Source organism: Aotus nancymaae, unplaced genomic scaffold (genome assembly GCF_030222135.1).
Source record: "Aotus nancymaae isolate 86718 unplaced genomic scaffold, 86718_ANA_hifiasm-v0.15.2.pri h1tg000075l, whole genome shotgun sequence".
NCBI lineage: Eukaryota > Metazoa > Chordata > Mammalia > Primates > Aotidae > Aotus > Aotus nancymaae.
Window position 1 is genome coordinate 4,751,252 of NW_026988490.1, and position 20,639 is coordinate 4,771,890.

At 55.4% G+C, this 20,639-nt stretch overlaps 1 pseudogene; it reads right to left on the reverse strand.

Moving 5' to 3' along the window:
• Positions 1–19,980, reverse strand: part of LOC135271074 (putative GTP-binding protein 6) — a 35,339-nt pseudogene extending 15,359 nt beyond the window's left edge.
• Positions 19,981–20,639: the final 659 nt, after the last annotated feature.

Here is a 20,639-nt window from a genome sequence, read left to right on the forward strand (position 1 = left end):
AAGGGGGAGGGGATGGAAGTGAGGGGGAAGGGAATGGGAGGGGAAGGGGGAAGGGGGGAAGGGAGGGGAGGGGAGGGAAGGGGAGGAAAGGGGACAGGAGGGAACGGGGTAAGAGGAGGGAAGGGAAGTGGAGAAGAAGAGGGAAGGGAAGGAGAAGGGGAGGGAAAGGGGAAGGGGAAGAAAGGGGAGGGGAGGGAAGGGGGAAGGGAAGGGGGAATGGGAGGGGATGGGAGGGAAGGGAAGCCGGGAAGGGCAGGAGGAGAGGGAAAGGGAGGGGATGGGGGGGAGGGAAGGGAAGAGGGGAAGGGAAGTGAAAGGAAAAAAGAAGAAGGGAGAAAGGAACAAAGTGAGGGAGGGACGGGACGCAGAAGCCAGGCACAGAAACAGCCGCATTGGTGGCAGCTTGGCGTTTACCTTATTTGAACCCGGTTTCAACATTTGGCTGCCTTTGGCTGAAACTCAGCGGTCGGCAGAAGAGTAGGTTCTGGTCTGTTTACACTTTCTGTTACCTCACAGTTCACTGTGTACAGAGAAACCTTTAGGCCGAACTGAAAATATGTCAGGAGGCAATTTCAGGAACCGTAAATGTTTCTTGTTTTTTTTCTTTTTGAGGTGTGATCTTGCTCCGTCGCCCAGGCTGGAGCGCACTGGTGCGATCTGACCTCACTGCAGCCTCCGCCTCCCGGGTTCAAGCGACTATCCTGCCTCAGCCTCCCGAGAAGCAGGGATTACAGGCGCCCGCCACCACACCCAGATAATTTTTGTGTTTTCAGTACAGATGGGGTTTCACCATGTTGGTCAGGCTGGTTTCGAACTCCTGACCTCATGTGATCTGCCTACCTCGGCCTCCCAAAGTGCTGGAATTACAGGTGTGAGCCACCATGCCTGGCCTTTTTTTTTCTTTTTTTTAATTGCATTTTAGGTTTTGGGGTACATGTGAAAAACATGCAAAATTGTTGCATAGGTGCATACGTGGCTGTGTGATTTGCTGCCTTCCTCCCCTTCACCTCTATGTGGCACTTCTCCCCATCCTCTCTCTCTCCAACTCCCCACCCCCTGCTGTCCCCCCAATCCCCTCCAACAAACCCCAGTGTATAGTGCTCCCCTCTCTGTGTCCACGTGTTCCCTTTGTTCAACACCCGTCTATGAGTGAGAACATGTGATGTTTGATTTTGTGCTCTTGTGTCAGTTTGCTGAGAATGATGGTTTCCATGTTCATCCATGTCCCCACACAGGACGCGAACTCACCGTTTTTGATGGCTGCATAATATTGCATAGTGTATATGTGCCACATTTTTCCTGTCCGGTCTATCATCGATGGGCATTTCGGTTGGTTCCAGGTCTTTGCTATTGTAAACTGTGCTGCAATGAACATTCGTTTGCATGTGTCCTTATATTAGAACGATTTATAATCCTTTGAATACATACCCAGTAATGGGATTGCTGGGTCAAATGGAATTTCTATTTCTAGATCCTTGAGGAATCGCCACACTGTCTTCCACAATGGTTGAACTAATTTACATTCCCACCAACGGTGTAAAAGTGTTCCTATTTCTCCACATCCTCTCCAGCATCTGTTGTCTCCAGATTTTTTAATGATCGCCATTCTAACTGGCGTGAGATGGTATCTCAATGTAGTTTTGATTTTCCTTTTCTTTTAACAGACAAGATGTCACTGTGTCACCCAGGCTGGAGTGCAGTTGTGTGATCATAACTCACTGTAGCCTTGACCTCCCAGGCTCAAGTGATCCTCCCCGCTCAGCCTCCCAAGTGGCTGGGAGTACAGGAGGAGGTGTGACATCGCTGTAGCTGGTACTACAAGTGCACGCCATTATGCCCAGCTAATTTCTATCTTTTCTGTAGAGACAGGGGCTGGGTACACTGCCCAGGCTGGTCTGGAACTCCAGGGCTGAAGCCATCTGCCTGCCTAGGCCTCCCGTAGTGCTAGTATTTCAATCTCTGCTTACTTGATCGGTGGAAAATGGTCATCTATTTTTAATGCTGAATAGTGGTGTCTCCTCACATGCATGTGTTTTGAGAATGCCATACAAAGCCAAGTGAGTTTCCTGCCGTGTGTCTGATCAGAGGTGATTTTGGTATTCGAAGGCCTGTGTTACGATTTTGAGCATGGGGATTTGGAGCATAAATGACTAGCAGGTGGACGAGTGCAGCTGGGACCTCGGTGAGGAGCCCTCATCCCTGACTCTGCCCTTCATCCCTGACTTCCTAACTCCAGCTCAGTGCTTTATTTTATTTTAGTTAGTTAGTTTTTGAGATGGAGTTTTGCTGTGTCTCCCAGGCTGGAGTGCAGTGGCACCATCTCGGCTCAGTGCAACCTCTGCCTCCTGGGTTCAAGTGATCGTCCTGCCTCAGCCTCCCCAGCAGCTGAGATTACAGGCGCCTGCCACCATGCCTGGCTAATTTTTTATGTATCTGGTACAGATGGAGTTTCACCCTGTTGGCTAGGCTGGTCTTGAACCCGTGATCTAAAGTGATTTGCCTACTTTGCCCTCCCAAAGTGCTGGGATTACAGGACTGAGCCACTGTGCCTGTCCTATTTAGTTATTTATGTTGAGACAGAGTTTCACTCTGTCACCCAGGCTGGAGTGCAGTGCCATCACCTCGGCTCACTGCAACCTCCGCCTCCTGGGCTCAAGTGATTCTCCTGCCACAGCCTCCCGAGTAGCTGGGATTACAGGCATCCGCCAACACACTCAGCTGATTTTTTATGTTTTTAGTAGGGACGTGGTTTCACCATGTTGGTCAGGCTGGTCTTGAACCCCTGACCTTGTGATCCCAAAGTGCTGGCATTACAGGCGTGAGGCACCATGCCCACCTTCATTTATTTATTTTTGAGACGGAGTCTCTCTGTCACCCATGCTGGAGTGCAGTGGCACGATCTCACTTCACTGCAGCCTCTGCTTCCTGAGTTGAAGCAATTCTCCTGCCTCAGCCTCCTGAGTAGCTGGGATTACAGGCACCAGTCACCAACCCTGGCCTACATTTTGTACATTTTTAGTAGAGACAAGGTTTTACCTTGTTCGCCATACTGCTCTTGAACTCCTGATTTCAAGGAATCCGCCTGCCTCGGCCTCTCAAAGTTGTCTCTTTTCTCTAGTAAAGGGGTAAGACCCACCTTCGGAGACACCAGTCCGTATCCTTTTTGCTTCTAAGGAAGGAGAGGGGGAATGGAATTGGTGATGGTTTAAAAGAAGCCAGCTCAGGCCGGGCACAGTAGCTGACACCTGTAATCCCAGCACTTTGGGAGGCTGAGGCAGGCAGATCACATGAGGTCAGGAGTTTGAGACCAGCCTGGCCAACATAGTGAAATCCCATCTCTACTAAAAATACAAAAACTTGGGAGTGGTGGCGGGTGTTGTGATCCCAGATACTCGGGAACCTGAGGCAGGAGAATCTCTTGAGCTTGGGAGGCAAAGTTTGCAGTGAGCCGAGATCACACCACTGCCCTCCAGCCTGGGCGACAGAGCAAGACTCCATATCAAAATAAATAAATAAATAAATAAATAAAATAAACATTTATCTCCACCTGGTGTCCCTCCTTGCCATTGGAGGGGGTGCTCCCCGTCCTCAGTATTTGAAACCCAATCACGGGGTGATGGAATGTTCCAGTGGAGAAGAGGTCTTTGCATCACAGGTAGCGCTCCGACTAAGAGCTTCCGTGCCGGGCATCGGGAGGGGTTGGCAAACGCACCTTGCAGCACACAAGGGCACTGTCAACAGGGAAGTCCGAGCATTTCCAGGGCCCCACACCCAGCCCACTTAACTCAAGCACCTTTCAAAACCCTCGGCTCACACAAGAGAGGCAGCTCCAAGGCATGGACGAGACATCCCTCAGCCGGCTGGAGGTCCCCGCCCACTGTCCGGCCCACACGCGGCGGCACAGGACACAGAGGAGGAGGAGGGGCTGGGTGCCATGACCACAGGTTCACAGCAAATGAGGACAAAGACGGAGGACAGGCCCCATGTCCAGGGTTCCAAGTCACACCAGGACATAGAGGGAAGAAAGCTGGGCCCTGTGTCCATATGTCCACATCACACCAGGACACAGAGGGAGGACAGGCCCCTTGTCCAACGGTCCACATCACAAGAGGACATACAGCGACGAAGGCTGGGCATTGTGTCCACACGTCCACATCACACCAGGACACAGCGAGAAGACAGGCCCTGGTTCCAGGGGTCCATGTCACACGAAGACACAGAGGAAGGACAGGCACCGTGTCCAGGGGTCCACATCACACCAGGACACAGAGGGAGGACAGGCCCCGTGTCCAGGAGTCCACATGACACCAGGACATAGAGGGAGTACAGGCCGTGTGTCCAGGGGTCCACATCACACCAGGACAAATAGGGAGGATAGGACCCATGTCCAGGTGTCCTCATCACACCAGGACATAGAGGGAGGAAGGCTGGGTCCTGTGTCCATTCGTCCACATCATACCAGGACACAGTCAGAAGACAGGCCCCGTGTCCAGGGGTTCCCATTATACCAGGACACAGAGGGAGAAAACGCCCTGTGTCCAGGGGTCCACATCACACCAGGACACAGAGGGAGGACAGGCCCCGTGTCTAGGGGTTCACGTCACAATAGGACACAGAGAGACTACAGGCCCCATGTCCAGGGGTCAACGTCACACCAGGACAGAGAGGGAGGAAGGGTGGTCACTGTGTCCATATGTCCACATCACACCAGGACACAGGGAGGACAGGCCCCATGTCCAGGGGTCCACGTCACATCAGGACTTAGAGGGAGGACAGGCCCCGTGTCCAGGGTTCCATATCACAGCAGGAGACAGAGGGAGGACAGGCCCCGTGTCCAGGGTTACACACCACACCAGGGCACAGATAGACGAAAGGCCCCTTGTACAGGTGTCCACGTGACATCAGAAGACAGAGGGAGAACAAGCACCGTGTTCAGGGGTCCACATCACATCAGGACACAGAGGAAGGAGAGGCCCCATGTCCAGAGGTCCTTCTCATACCATGACATAGAGGGAGGAATGCTGGGCCCTGTGTCTACACGTTCACATCACACCAGGACACAGGAGGAGGACAGGACCCATGTGCAGGCATCCAAGTCACACCAGGATATAGAGCAAGGACAGGCCCTGTGTCCAGGGGTGATTGTTACATCAGGAGACAGAGGAAGGACACTCCCCGTGTCCAGAGGTCCACATCGCACCAGGACAGAGAGGAAGGACATGCCGATGTCCAGGGGTCCACATCACACGAGGACACAGAGGAGGGACTGGACCCCTGTCCAGGGTTCCACATCACACCAGGACACAGACGGAGGACAGGCCAGGTGTCCAGGATGCCACGTCACACCAGGACATAGAGGAAGGAAGGCTGGGCCCTGTGTCCACACGTCCACATCACACGAGGATACAGAGGGAGTACAGGCCCCATGTCCATGGTCCACATCACAACAGGACACAGAGGGAGGAGAGACCCCATGTTCAGGGGTCCACATCACACCAGGACACAGTGGGAGGATGGCTGGGTCGTGTGTAAACACTGCCACATCACACCAGGACACAGAGGGAGGACAGGCCCCGTGTCTAAGAGTCCATGTCACACCATGACACAGAGGGGAGGACAGACTCCATGTCGAGGGGTTAACGTCACATCAGGATAGAGATGGACGAAGGCGGGGCCCTGTGTCCACACATCCAAATCAGACCAGGACACAGAGGGAGGACAGGCCCCATGGTCAGGGGTCCACGTCACACCCGGATAGAGAGGGAGGACAGGCACCGTGTCCAGGGGTCCACATCACACCAGGACACAGAGGAGGACAGGCCCCATGTCCACAGGTCCACGTCACACCAGGATAAAAAGAGAGGACAGGCCCCATGTCCAGGGGTCCACATTACACGAGGACACAGAAGGACAGGCCCCATGTGGAGGGGTCCAGGTCACAACAGGACATAGAAGGAGGAAGGCTGGGCCTTGTGTCCATATGTCCACATCATACTGGGACTCAGAGGGAGGACAGGCCCCATGTCCAGAGGTCCTTGTCACACCATGACATAGAGGGATGAAGGCTGGGCCCTTTGTCCACACATCCACATCACACCAGGACACAGAGGGAGGACAGGCCCTATGTCCAGGCATCCACGTCACACCACGACATAGAGGGAGGACAGGCCCAGTGTCCAGGGGCACACATCACACCCGGACAAAGAGGGAGAACAGGCCCAGTGTCCAGGGATCCAGATCACAACAGGACACATATGTAGGACAGGACCCGTGTCCAGGGGTCCACATCACACCAGGACACAGAGGGAGGACAGGCCCCTTGTCCAGAGTTGCCCGTCACACCAGGCCATAGAGGAAAGATGGCTGGGCCCTGTGTCCACAAGTCCACATCAGATCAGGACTCAGAGGGAGGACAGGCCCCATGTCCATGGGTCCACGTCACACCAGGACATAGAGGGAGGACAGGCCCCGTGTCCAGGGGTCCACATCACACCAGGACACAGAGGGAGAACAGGCCCCATGTCCAGGGGTCCACGTCACACCAGAACTTAGAGGGAGGACAGGCCCCGTGTTCAGGGGTCCATGTGACACCAGGAAAGAGAGGGAGGACAGGCCGCATGTCCATAGGTCCACATCACACCAGGACACAGGGGCAGGACAAGCCCCAAGTCCAGGGCTCCACATCACAACAGGACATAGAGGGAGGAAAAGCGCCGTGTCCAGGGGTCCACATCACACCAGGACACAGAGGAAGGCCAGGCTTCATGTCCAGGTGTCCACGTCACACCAGGACATACAGGGAGGACACGCACAAATTCCAGGGGTCCACATCACACCAGGACATGGAGGGAGGACAGGCCCCATGTCAACGGGTCGACGTCACACCAGGATATAGAAGGAGGAAGGCAGGGCCCTGTGTCCACATATCCACATCACACGAGGACACAGAGAGAGGATGTGCCCGATGTCCAGGGGTCCACGTCACACTGGGACAGAGAGAGAGGAAGGCTGGGGCCTGTTTCCACACATCCACATCACACCAGGACACAGAGGGAGGACAGGCCCCATGTCCAGGGGTGCACGTGACACCAGGATATAGAGGCAGGAAGGCTGGGCCCTGTGTGACTCGTCCAAATCACACCAGGACACAGTCAGAAGACAGGTCCCGTGTCCAGGGGTTCCCATCACACCAGGACACAGTCAGAAGACAGGTCCCGTGTCCAGGGTTTCCCATCACACCAGGACACAGAGGGAGAACAGGCCCCGTGTCCAGTGCTCCACATCACACCAGGACACAGAGGGAGGACAGGCCCCGTGTCCAGGGGTTCACGTCACACCAGGACACAGAGGGAGGATAGGACCCATGTCCAGGCATCCACGTCACACCAGGACATAGAGGGAGGAAGGCTGGGCCCCATGTCCATACGTCCACATCACACCAAGACACAGAGGCCAGACAGGCCCCATGTCCAGTTGTCCATGTCACACCAGGACATAGAGGGTGGACTGGCCCCATGTCAAGGGGTCCACATCACCCCATGACACAGAGGGAGGACAGGCCCCCTGTCCAGGGGTCCATGTCACAGCAGCACACAGAAGTATGACACGCCCCGTGTCCAGGGGTCCACATCACACCATGACACAGAGGGATGACAGGCCCCATGTACAGGGGTCGACGTGACACAAGGACACAGAGGGAGGACAGGAACCATGTCCATGTCACACCAGGACACTGGTTCCACAGGAACCAGGGGTCCACATCACACCAGGACACAGACGGAGGACAGGCCCCATATCTGGGGGTCCACGTCACACCAGGAAATAAGAGGGAGGAAGGCATGGCCCTGTGTCCACACGTCCACATCAGACCAGGACAAAGAGAGAGGAGAGGTCCCATGTCCAGGGTTCCACGTCACATCAGGACTCAGAGGGAGGACAGGCCCCGTGTCTAGGGGTCCTCATCACACCAGGACACAGAGGGAGGGCAGGCCCCAAGTTCAGGGGTCCACATCACACCAGGACACAGACGGAGGACGGGCCTCCGTCCACATCACACCAGGACATAGACGGAGGAAGGGTGGGCCCTCTGTTCACATGTCAACATCACACCAGGACACAGAGAGAAGGAGAGGCCCCACGTCTAGGGGTGCACGTCACACTAGGACACAGAGGGAGGAAAAGCCCTGTGTCCAAGGGTGCACATAACCCCAGTACACAGAGGGAGGAAGGCTGGGCCATGTACCCACACGTCGATATCACAAAAGGACAGAGAGGGAGGACAGGCCATGTATCCAGGGGTCCATTTCACACCAGGACACAGAGGAAATACAGGCCCCATGTCCCGGGGTGGTCCAGGTCACACCAGGACATGGAGGGAGGAAGGCTGTGGCCTGTGTCCACACGTCCACATCACACTAGGACACAGAGGTAGGACAGGCCCCATGTCCAGGGGTCCAAATCACACCAGGACATAGAGGGAGCACAGGCCCCATGTCAACGGGTGCACGTCACAGCAGGATATAGAAGGAGGAAGGCAGGGCCCTGTGTCCACATGTCCACATCACACCAGGGCACAGAGGGAGGACAGGCCCCATGACCAAGGGTCCACGGGACACCAGGACTTAGAGGGAGGACAGGCCCCTTCTCCAGGATTCCACATCACACCAGGATACTGACGGAGGACAGCCCAGGTGTTCAGGAGTCCACGTCACAAGAGGACATAGAGGGAGAAAGGGTGGGCCCTGTGTCCACACGTCCACATCACATCAGGACACAGAGGGAGGACAAGCCCCATGTCCAGGAGTCCACATCACATCAGGACACAGTGAGAGGACGGCTGGGCCGTGTGTGCACACTGCCCCATCACACCAGGACACAGAGGAAGGACAGGCCGCGTTTCCAGGGGTCCATGTCATACCAGGACATAGAGGGAGGAAGACCGGGTCCTGTGTCCACACGTCCACATCAGACCAGGACATAGAGGGAGGACAGGCCCCATGTCCAGTGGTCCACGTCACACCAGGACAGAGAGGAAGGAAGCCTGGGCCCTGTGTCCACACGTCCACATCAGACCAGGACACAGAGGGAGGACAGGCCCCATGTCCACGGGTCCATGTCACACCAGGACATAGAGGGAGGACAGGCCCCGTGTCCAGGGGTCCATATCACACCAGGACACAGAGGGAGGACAGGCCCCATGTCCAGGAGTCCACATCACACCAGAACTTATAGGGAGGACAGGCCCTGTGTCCAGGGGCCATATGACACCAGGACACAGAGGGAAGACAGGCCCCATGTCCAGGGGTCCACGTCAAACCAAGACATACAGGGAAGAAGGCTGGGCCCTGTGTCCACACGTCCACATCACATCAGGACACAGAGGCAGGACAGGCTCCAAGTCCAGGAGTCCAAGTCACACCAGGACATAGAGGGAGGACAGGCCCCGTGTTCAGGGGTCCACATCACACCAGGACACAGAGGAAGGACATGTCCCATGTCCAGTGATCCATGTCACACCATGACATAGAGGGAGGACAGGCACCGTGTTCAGGGGTCCACATCACACCAGGACACAGAGATAGGACTTGCCCCATGTCCAGGGGTCCGCGTCACACTGGGACACAGAGGGAGGAAGGCTCGGCCCTGTGTCCACAAGTCCACATCACACCAGGACACAGAAGGACGACAGTCCCCATGTACAGGGGTCCACATGACATCAGGACACAGAGGGAGGATAGAACCCATGTCCAGGGGTCCAAATCACACCAGGACATAGAGGGAGGACAGGCCCCATGTTTACGGGTCCACGTCACACCAGGATATAGAAGAAGGAAGGCAGGGCCCTGTGTCCACATGTCCACATCACACCAGGACACAGAGGAAGGACAGGACCTGTGTCCAGGGTCCCAGATCACACCAGGACACAGTGGGAGGACAGGCCCCATGTCTAGGGGTCCACGTCACACCAGGACATAGAGGGAGGAAGGCTGGGCCCTGTGTCCACACGTCCACATCACAAAAGGACACAGAGGGAGCACAGGCCCCATGTCCACGGGTTCATGTCACACCAGGACATAGAGGGAGGAAGGCTGGGCCCTGTGTCCACACATCCACATCACACGGGGACACAGAGGGAGGACAGGCCCTGTGTCCAGGTGTGAATGTCACACCAGGATGCAGAAGAAGGACAGGCCCTGTGTCCAGGGGTACACGTCAAACCAGTACACAGAGGAAGTACAGGACCCGTGTCCAGGGGTCCACCTCACACCAGGACACAGAGGGAGGACAGGCCCCATGTCCAGGGGTCCACATCACACCAGGACATAGACAGGGGACAGGCCAGGTTTTCAGGGGTCCACATCACACCAGGACATAGAGGGAAGAAGGGTGGGCCCTCTGTCCACATGTCCACATCACACCAGGACACAGAGGAGAGGCCCCATGTGAAGGGGTCCACGCCACACCAGGATATAGAGGGAGGACTGGCCCTGTATCCAGGAGTCCACGTCACATCAGCACACAGAGGGAGGACAAGCCCCATGTTGAGGGGTCCACGTCACACCAGCAAATAGTGGGAGGACGGCTGCGCCGTGTCCAGACGTCCACATCACAGGAACACACACAGTGAGGACAGGCCCAGTGTCCAGGGGTCCATGTCACACCAGGACATAGAGGGAAGACAGGCCCTGTGTCGAGGGGTCCACATCACACCAGGACACAGAGGGAGGACAGGCCCTATGTCCATGGGTTCACGTCACACCAGGACACAGAGGGAGAACAGGCCCCGTGTTCAGGGGTCCACATCACACCAGGACACAGATGGAGGACAGGCCAGGTGTTCAGGAGTCCACATCACAGCAGGACATAGAGGGAGAAAGGGTGGTCCCTATGTCCACATGTCCACATGACACCAGGACACAGAGGGAGGAGAGACCCCATGTCCAGGGGTCTACCTCTCACCAGGATATAGAGGGAGGACAGGCCTTGTATCCAGACGTCCACGTCATACCAGGACACGGAGGGAGGACAAGCCCCATGTCGAGAGGTCCACCTCACATCAGGATATAGAAAGGGAAGGCTGGGCCCTGTTTCCACATGTCCACATCATACCAGGACACACAGGGAGGACAGGCCCCATGTCCAGGGATCCACGTCACACGAGGACACAGAGGGAGGACACGACCCATGTCCACTGGTTCACGTCACACCAGGATATAGAGGGAGGAAAGCTGGGCCCTGTGTCCACACGTCCACATCACACCAGGACACAGAGGGAGGACAGGCCCCGTGTCCAGGCGTGCACGTCAAACCAGGACATAGAAGGAGGACAGACCACGTGTCCAGGGGTCTACATCACACCAGGACACAGAGGGAGAACAGGCCCCGTGTCCAGGGGTCCACATCACACCAGGACACCGAGGTAGGACAGGCCCCATATCCAGGGGTCCACATCACACCAAGACACAGAGGGAGGGCAGGCCCCACGTCCAGGGTTTCATGACACACCAGGATATAGAGGGAGGAACTTTGGTCCCTGTGTCCAGGGGTGAATGTCACACCAGGACTCAGAGAAAGGACAGGACCTGTGTCCAGGGTTCCACATCACACCAGGACACAGTGGGAGGACAGGTTCCATGTCCAGGGGTCCACGTCACACGAGGAAATAGACGGAGGAAGGCAGAGCCCTGTGTCCACACGTCCACATCACAGCAAGACACAGTGAGGACAGGCCCCATATCCAGGGGTCCATGTCACACCAGGACATACGAGGAGGACAGGCCCTGTGTCCAGGGGTTCACATCACACCAGGACACAGAGGGAGGACAGGCCCTGTGTCCAGGGGTGATTGTTACACCAGGAGACAGAGGAAGGAGAGGCCTCGTGTCAAGGGGTACACATCACACTAGTACACAGAGGCAGTACAGGCCCCGTGTCCAAGGATCCACCTCACACCAGGACACAGAGGGAGGACAGGCCCCATGTCCAGGGGTCCACATCACACCAGGACACAGAGGGAAGACAGACCAGGTGTTCACGGGTCCACATCACACCAGGACATAGAGGGAGGAAGGGTGGGCCCTCTGTCCACATGTCCACATCACACCAGGACACATAGGGATGAGAGGCCCCATGTCCTGGGGTCCACGTCACAGCAGGACACGGAGGGAGGACAGGCCCCATGTCCAGGGATCCACATCACACCAAGACACAGAGGGAGGGCAGGCCCTATGTCCACAGGTTCACGTCACACCAGGATATAGAGGGAGGAAGTCTGGCCCCTGTTTCCACACGTCCACACCACACCGGGACACAAAGGGAGGACAGGCCCTGTGTCCTGGTGTGAATCTCACACTAGGACACAGAGGAAGGACAGGACCTGTGTCCAGGGTCCCACATCACACCAGGACACAGTGGGAGGACAGGCCCTGGGTCCAGGTGTGAATCTCACAGCATGACACAGTGGGAGGACAGGCCCCACTTCAAGAGTTCCAGACCCACCTGACGAACGCGATGAAACCTCGTCTCTACTAAAAATGAAAAAAAACAAAACAAAACAAAACAAAACAAAAAAACTGGCCCGGCATGGTATTTGGTGCCTGTGGTCCCAGCTACTCAGGAGGCTGAGGAAGGAGAGTCGTTTGCACCTGGGAGGCGGAGGGTGCAGTGAGCCCAGATCACACCACTGCACTCCAGCCTGGGTGACAGAGGAAGACTCGGTCTCAAAAAGTCAATTTGTGGCCGGGTGCAGTGGCTCACACCTGTAATCCCATCACTTTAGGAGGCTGAGGCAGGTGGGTCACAAGGTCAGGAGGTCAAGACCAGCGTGGCCAAAATGATGAAAGCTCGTCTCTACTAAAAATACAAAAAACTAGTCAGGCCCAGCGGCAGGTGCCCGTAATCCCAGTTACTGTGGAGGCTGAGGCAGGAGAATCGCTTGAATCTGGGAGGCAGAGGTTGCGGTGAGCCGAGATTGCGCCACTGCACTCCAGCCTGGGTGACAGAGGGAAACACCATCTCAAAAATATATATATATAATTAAATAAATAAATAAAAAATTTAAAAATTTAAAAACTTTTTACAAGGGGGTTGGGGGAACACATGTAGCCATGAACAGACCTGTAGGGAGGCCGGGGCACCCTCTCTGGGTGCCTTCAGGACGCGGTGACCGTGGCCTGCAGCCTGCAGAGCGGGAGCTGGTCAGCTCACGTCTCAGCCCTTCTGAGGCTGCTGTCTGGGCTCCCGGGTGCCTGCAACCCGGGTAAAATAACACAGACCCTGATGGGGGTGCTCATGGAGCCAGGAAGATGCTGCTCACATATCCTTTTTGACCACGCCGGGCCATTGTTCCTTTTTGTTTTTAATTTTATTTTAAGTTCTGGGATACATGTGCACATCTTGCAGGATTGTTACAGAGGTATACACATGGCGTGGTACCTCCTAATGCTATCCCTCCCCAACCCCCCCACCCCCTGTTATCCCTCCACTAACCCCGTTTTGTTGTATTTTGAGATGGAGTCTCGCTCTGTCACCCAAGCTGGAGTGCAGTGGCACAATCTCAGCTCACTGCAACCTCTGCCTCCCGGGTTCAAGCGATTCTCCTGCCTCAGCCTCCCAAGTAGCTAGCACTACAGGCACTTGCCACCACGCCAGACCAATTGTTGTATTTTTAGTAGAGGCAGAGTTTCACCACGTTGGCCAGGCTGGTCTCGAACTCCTGACTTCAGGTGATCCACCTGCCTCAGCCTCCCAAAGTGCTGGGATGACAGGCATGACCCACTGCGCCCAGCCTAATTTTTTGTTGATTTTTCTTGAGACGGAGTCTCACTCTGTCGCCCAGGCTGGAGTGCAGCGGCACAATCTCAGCTCACTGCAACCTCTGCCTCCCAGGTTCAAGCAGTTCTCCTGCCTCAGCCTCCCAAGAAGCTGGGATTACAGGCGCCCGCCACCAAGCCCGGCTAATTTTTGTATTTTTAGACAGGGTTTCACCGTATTGACCAGGCTGGTCTCGAACTCCTGACCTTGTGATCCGCCCGCCTCGGCCTCCCAAAGTGCTGGGATTACAGGTGTGAGCCCCCACGTCCGGCTCTGCTATGCAGATTTCTAAACTCATCACAGGAAGCAGTTCTCACTAGGAGCCACCCCCAGCTCCACGTCGGCCTGCAGGAGAGCCGGGAGCTGCTGTTGTTCCAAACTCCACCTACTGCAGGGATCACGGCAGCAGCCACACCCGGGGGTACCAGGTAAGCAAATGCAGGGTGAGGGTGAGGATCCCCCAGCCCTGGGAGAGACCTGTGGCCATCCTTCTCCCTCGTCACTCACCCCACGGGGACACAGCATCTCCCCAAAGATGGTCTTGATGCAGGAGATCAGGTAGTCGTGCAGGTCCTCACTCAGCCCCTCGAAGTTCCCGCAGGCCAGGATGACCACCTCACAAGGGTGCCGCTCCAGCCACTCTGAGATCTCCGGGAGCGTGTCCTGCGGGGAGGGAGGGGGCGAGGCACAGTCCTTCATGAGTCCCACAGCTCGGGGAAGGCTGGGCTCTGTGGGTCACACCTGTCATTCCAGCGCTTTGGGAGGCCAAGGCGGGCGGATCACCTGAGGTCAGGAGTTCAAGACCAGCCTGGCCAACATGGCGAAACCCCGTCTATGCTAAAAACATACAAAAAAATTAGCTGGGTGTGGTGGTGGGCGCCTGTAATCCCAGCTACTTGGGAGTCTGAGTCAGGAGAATTGCTTGAACCTGGGAGGTGGAGGCTGCAGCCAGCCATGTCGGCCAGGCACGTTGGCTCATAGCATAGCTGTAATCCCAGCACTTCAGGAGGCCGAGGGGGGACAGATCACCTAAGGTCAGGAGTTCAAGACCATCCTGGCCAACACGGCAAAACCTCTGTCTCTACTAAAAATACAAAAATTAGCCGGGCATGGTGGTATGCACCTGTAATCCCAGCTACTCAGCAGGCCGAGGCAGGAGAATCGCTTGAACCCACGAGGCGGAGGTTGCAGTGAGCCGAGATCAAGCCACTGCACTCCAGCCTGGGCAAAAGAGCAAAACTCTGTCTCAAAAAAAGAGAAAAGATGAGGCCAGAACAGTGGCAGTCCCAGTGCTTTGCGAGGAGGCTGAGGCCGATCCCAGAGAATTGGCTTCAGTCCAAGAGTTTGAAAATAGCCTGGGCAACATGGCTAAAAAAAAATAAGAATTAAAGAATTAGGTGTGGTGGTTCACACCTCTAGTCCAAGCTAGAGGTAGTTGGTAAGCTTAGACAGGTGGATCCTCCTGCAGACAGGAGGCTGCAGTGAGCCAACTCAGCCCGGCTCAGTGGCTCATGCCTGTCATCCCAGCACTTTGGGAGGCCCAGGCAGGCGAATCGCTTGAGGTCAGGAGTTCGAGACCAGCCTGGCCAACATGGTGAAACCCCGTCTCTACTAAAAATACAAAAATTAGCCGGGCGTGGTGGCTGGTGCCTGTAATCCCAGCTACTTGGGAGGCTGACGCAGGAGAATCTCTTGAAGTGGGAGGCGGAGGCTGCAGTGAGCCGAGATGGCGCCACTGCACTCCAGCCTGGCAAAAGAGAAAGACTGTCTCAAAAAAACAAAAAGTCCAGGAACCCTACCAAGCTCTGGGGGGGAAGGAGGAGGTGGGCAGGGCAGGAAGGGGCCAGCGTAGGGGGCAGAGCAAGTGGAGAAAGGGGGAGCTGGTCTGGGTGCTAGTGGTCACACCTACAATCCCAGCACTGTGGGAGGCCAAGGCGGGAGGACTGTGGGAGGCCAGAGGTGGGAGGACTGCATGAGCCCAGGAGCTCAAGACCCGCCTGGGCAACATGAGAAGAGCCCATCTCTACAAAAACCTGTAAAACGAGCCCAGTGTGGTGGTGTGTGCCTGCAGTCCCAGCTACTCAGGAGGCTGAGGCAGGCAGATTGCTTCAGCCCAGGAGGCTGAGGCTGCAGTGAGCTACCATTACACCACCCTATGCCAGCCTGGGTGACAGAGCAAGACCCTGTCTCAAAAAAAGCAAGCATGTGGATGTGTGCACATGTGTGCATGTACATGTGTGTGCATGAATATGTGTGTGTCTGTGTGGGTGTCTTTGCACATTTTTTTTTTGAGATGGAGTCCCGCTCTGTCGCCAAGGCTCGAGTGCAATGGCGCCATCTCCACTCACTGCAACCTCCCCCCGCCAGGTTCAAACTATTCTCCTGCCTCAGCCTCCCAAGTAGCTGGGACTACAGGTGCACGCCACACCACCTGGCTAATTTTTGTATTTTCAGTAGAGACGGGGTTTCGCCATGTTGGCCAGGCTGGTCTTCAACTCCCACCCTGGGGTGATCCACCTGCCTCACAGTGCTGGGATCACAGGTGTGAGCCTCAGCTCCTGGTCTCTCTGCCCGATTCTGTGTGCACATGTGTGTCTGTCTTCATGCGTGTGTCTCTGCACACACACCTGTCTATATGCACGTGTGTGTGTGTGCAGGCATGTCTGTGTTTCTGCACAAATGTCCACTTGTCTGTGCACACCTCGACCGGAAGCCACTTCACAGGCAGACTTGTGATGTCTGGAAACTCCAGGGAATGAGTCAGATACAGCAGGTGCAGAGTAAGTGAGGGGGATGGTGTGGGACAATGCCTTTGCACCGAGGCCTCTGGGTGCCTGCCATGGTGTCACAGGGAGCCGCAGGCCTTAGGACAGTGACTTCTCACGTTCAGATTTTAGAAGCCCCTCTGGCATCCAGGAACAGAACACATTGAAAAAAGCCTGGACTGGGGTCAGGGAGATAACTGACTCCGTTGTGCAAAAGACCGAGAGGGCTGGACACGGACGCTCACACCTGTCATCCTGGCACTTTGGGAGGCCGAGGCGGGCAGATCCCCTGAGCTTAGCAGTTTGAGACCAGCTGGGTCAAGCTGGAGAAACCCCATCTCTATTAAAAATACAAAAATTAGCTGGGCATGATGGCGGGCACCTGTAATCCCAGCTACTCGGGAGGCTGAGGCGGAAGAATCGCTTGAACCCGGGAGGCGGAGGTTGCAGTGAGCCGAGATGGTGCAATTGCTTTCCAGCCTGGGCAACAGAGCAAGACTCCGTCTCAAAAAAAAAAGTGCAGACAGCCTGACAAAGCCCGGGGGACCAGAGCAAGCCAAAGTAACTGGTGAAGAATGCAGGAGAAACCCAAGCAAGCTCAGAAACGCACATTGGTGCAGAAGTCCCCGTAAGCCAGGTACAGTGGCTCACGCCTATAATCCTAGGACTTTGGGAGGCCAAGGTGGATGGATCACGAGGTCAGGAGATCAAGACCATCCTGGCTAATACCGTAAAAACCCATCTCTACTAAAAATACAAAAAATTAGCCCGGCGTGGTGGTGCATGCTTATAATCCCAGCTACTCCAGAGGCTGAGGCAGGAGAATTGCTTGAACAGGAAGGAAGACGTTGCAGTGAGCGGAGATTGCGCCACTGTACTGCAGCCTGGGCGACAGAGCAAGACTCTGTCTCAAAAAAGTAGAAGGAAAACAAAAAGAAATGAAGAAATTCACATCGGTCAAGAACCCCCCGTATGCCAGGTGTGGTGGCTCACGCCTGTAATCCCAGCATTTTGAGAGGCTGAGGCAGGCGGATCACCTGAGGTCAAGAGTTCGAGACCAGCCTGGCCAACCTGGTGAAACCCCATCTCTACTAAAAATATGAAAATTAGCCGGGTGTGGTGGTGGGTGCCTGTAATCCCGGGTACTTGGGAGGGTGAAGCAGGAGACTCGTTTGAACCTGGTGGGCGGAGGTTGTAGTGAGCCGAGATTGAGCCACTGCACTCCAGCCTGGGTGACAGAGCGACACTCCATCTCCAAAAGAAAAAAATGTAAGTGCTCCTAACAGATCAGCAGACGTCAACAACTCCTGGTCTCTTGTCTGGCCCTGAAGCTGACATCGTCATCCCACTAAAGGTCAGGAACCTCCTGTCCCCATGGCAGTCTGGTTCCCCATGGGAGGCCGGCCACCTCCTGAGCGCTCCCCGGGCATCCCCCCAGCCTGGTCGTACCTCCACCAGTGCCATGGTGTATACCATGTGAACAAACTGCAGGTTCTTCTCAGAGCCGTCCAGCATGAGGGCAATCTGCAAGTCTAAGTATCGCACGCCAGCATCCAGCTGCTCCGTGATGTCCAGCACCTGTGGGCAGAGGGGCTGTCACATGTTGCACAGGCTGGTTTCTTTTATTTTCTTCAGATGGAGTCTCGCTCTCTCATCCAGGCTGGATTGCAGTGGCATGATCTCGGCTCCCTGCAACCTCCACCCTCCAGGTTCAAGCGATTCTCCTGCCTCACCCTCCCGAGTAGCTGGGATTACAGGCACCTGCCACCACGCCTGGCTAATTTTTCTATTTTTAATAGAGACGGGGTTTCGCCGTGTTGGTCAGGCTGGTCTCGAACTTCTGACCTCAGGTGATCCACCTGCCTCGGCCTCCCAAAGTACTGGGATTACAGACATGAACCTCCATGCATGGCTAGGAGTGGCAAAATTATTAACATAAAAAGGTGAAAGAGGGGCTGGGTGTGATGGCTCAGGCCTGTAATCCCAGCACTTTGGGAGGCCGAGGTGGGTGGATCACGAGGTCAGAAGTTCAAGACCAGCCTGGCCAACATGAAGAAACCCCGTCTCTACAAAAATACAAAAAACAACCACGTGTGGTGGTGGATGCCTGTAATTCCAGATACTCGGGAGGCTGAGGCAGGAGAATCACTTGAACCCAGGAGGCGGAGGCTGTAGCGAGCAATGGCACTCCAGCCTACAGACAGAGAGAGACTCCATCTCCAAAAGAAACAAAAAAGTTGAAACAGTGTCGTGCTATATCCTCTACACAAAATATTAATTTAAAAAGCCAAAACAGGCCGGGTACCATGACTCACGCCTGTAATCCCAGCACTTTGGGAGGCCGAGGTTGGAGGATCACCTGAGGTCAGGAGTTCGAGACCAGCCTGGGCAACATAGCAAAACTCCGTCTGTATAAAAAAAAAAAATTTAAAAATTAAAGAAAGGTAGCCAGGCATGATGGCACATGCCCATAAGCCCAGCTACTCAGGAGGCTGAGGCAGGAGGATCGTGTCAACTGGGAAGGTGGAGGCTGCAGTGAGCTCTGATCGCACCATGTACTCCAGCCTGGATGACAGAACAAGGCCATATTCCCAAGAAAATAAATGCAGGCTGGGGCTCACATCTGTAATCCTGGCACTTTGGGAGGACGAGGCGGGTGGATCACATGAGGTCAGGAGTTCAAAATCAGCCTTGCCAACATGCTAAAACCCAATCTCTACTAAAAATACCAAAAGAATGCTAGGTGGGCATGGTGGTGGGCACCTGTAGTCCCAGCTACTCAGGAGGCTGACGTAGGAGAGAACCACTTGAACCTGGGAGGCGGAGGTTACAGTGAGCTGAGATCGTGCCATTGCACTCCCGCCTGGGGAACGGAGCAATATTCCATCTCAGAAGAAAAATAAATAAACAAATAAAAATGCAAGAAAGAAAAGAGGCCAGGTGCCATGGCTCATGTCTGTAATCCCAGGACCTTTGGGAGGCTGAGGTTGGTGGATCATGAGGTCAGGATTTCGAGACCAGCCTGGGCAAGATGGTGAAACTCTGTCTCTACTAAAAAATACAAAAATCAGCTGGGTGTGGTGGTGCACGCCTGAAATCCAGGCTACTTGGGAGGCTGAGGCACATAACTGCTTGAACCCAGGAGGCGGAGGTTGCAGTGAGCCGAGATCGAGCCACTACACTCCAGCCTGGGCCACAGAGCGAAATTCCATCTCGAAAACAACTTAACATAATACAACGTAGCAACATGATGACCCACTCTTCTTCCTTTGGGGAGGGGGCTCTGGGTGGGCAGAGGTTCTGTGTTTAATCCTGTCTCCCTGCAAATGTGCAGCCACACTCTGCCTCCGGAGTTCCTGGGGACTCACTCAGACCTTACCTGAGTGACGGAGCATTTCGGCATCACGGGCTGCAGACCCTACCTGGGTAATGACAATATCAGCAACACTCACACCCTACCTGGGAGAGGGACCATGTCAGCATCACTGACACCCTACCTGGAAGAGAGACCATGACAGCATGACTCACACCCTACCTGGGAGAGGGACCATGTCAGCATCACTCAGTCCCGACCTGGGACAGGGAGCATCACAGCATCACTAACACCCTACCTGGGAGTGGGACCATGTCAGCATGACTCACACCCGACCTGGGAGAGGGACCATGTCAGCATCACTCAGTCCCGACCTGGGACAGGGAGCATCACAGCATCACTAACACCCTACCTGGGAGTGGGACCATGTCAGCACGACTCACACCCTACCTGGAAGAGGGACCACGTCAGCATCACTCACATCCTACGCATATCAGCATCACTAACACCCTTCGTGGGAGAGTGAGCATCTCAGCATCACTCAGTCCACACTTGGGACAGAAACCATGTCAGCGTCACTCACACCCTACCTGGGAGAAGGACCATGTCAGTATCACTGACACCCTACCTGGGACAGGGAGCATCTCAGCACCACTGACACCCTACCTGGGGCAGGGAGCATCTCAGCATCACTCACACCCTACCTGTGAGAGGGAGCATCTCGGTATCACTGGCACCCTACCTGGGAG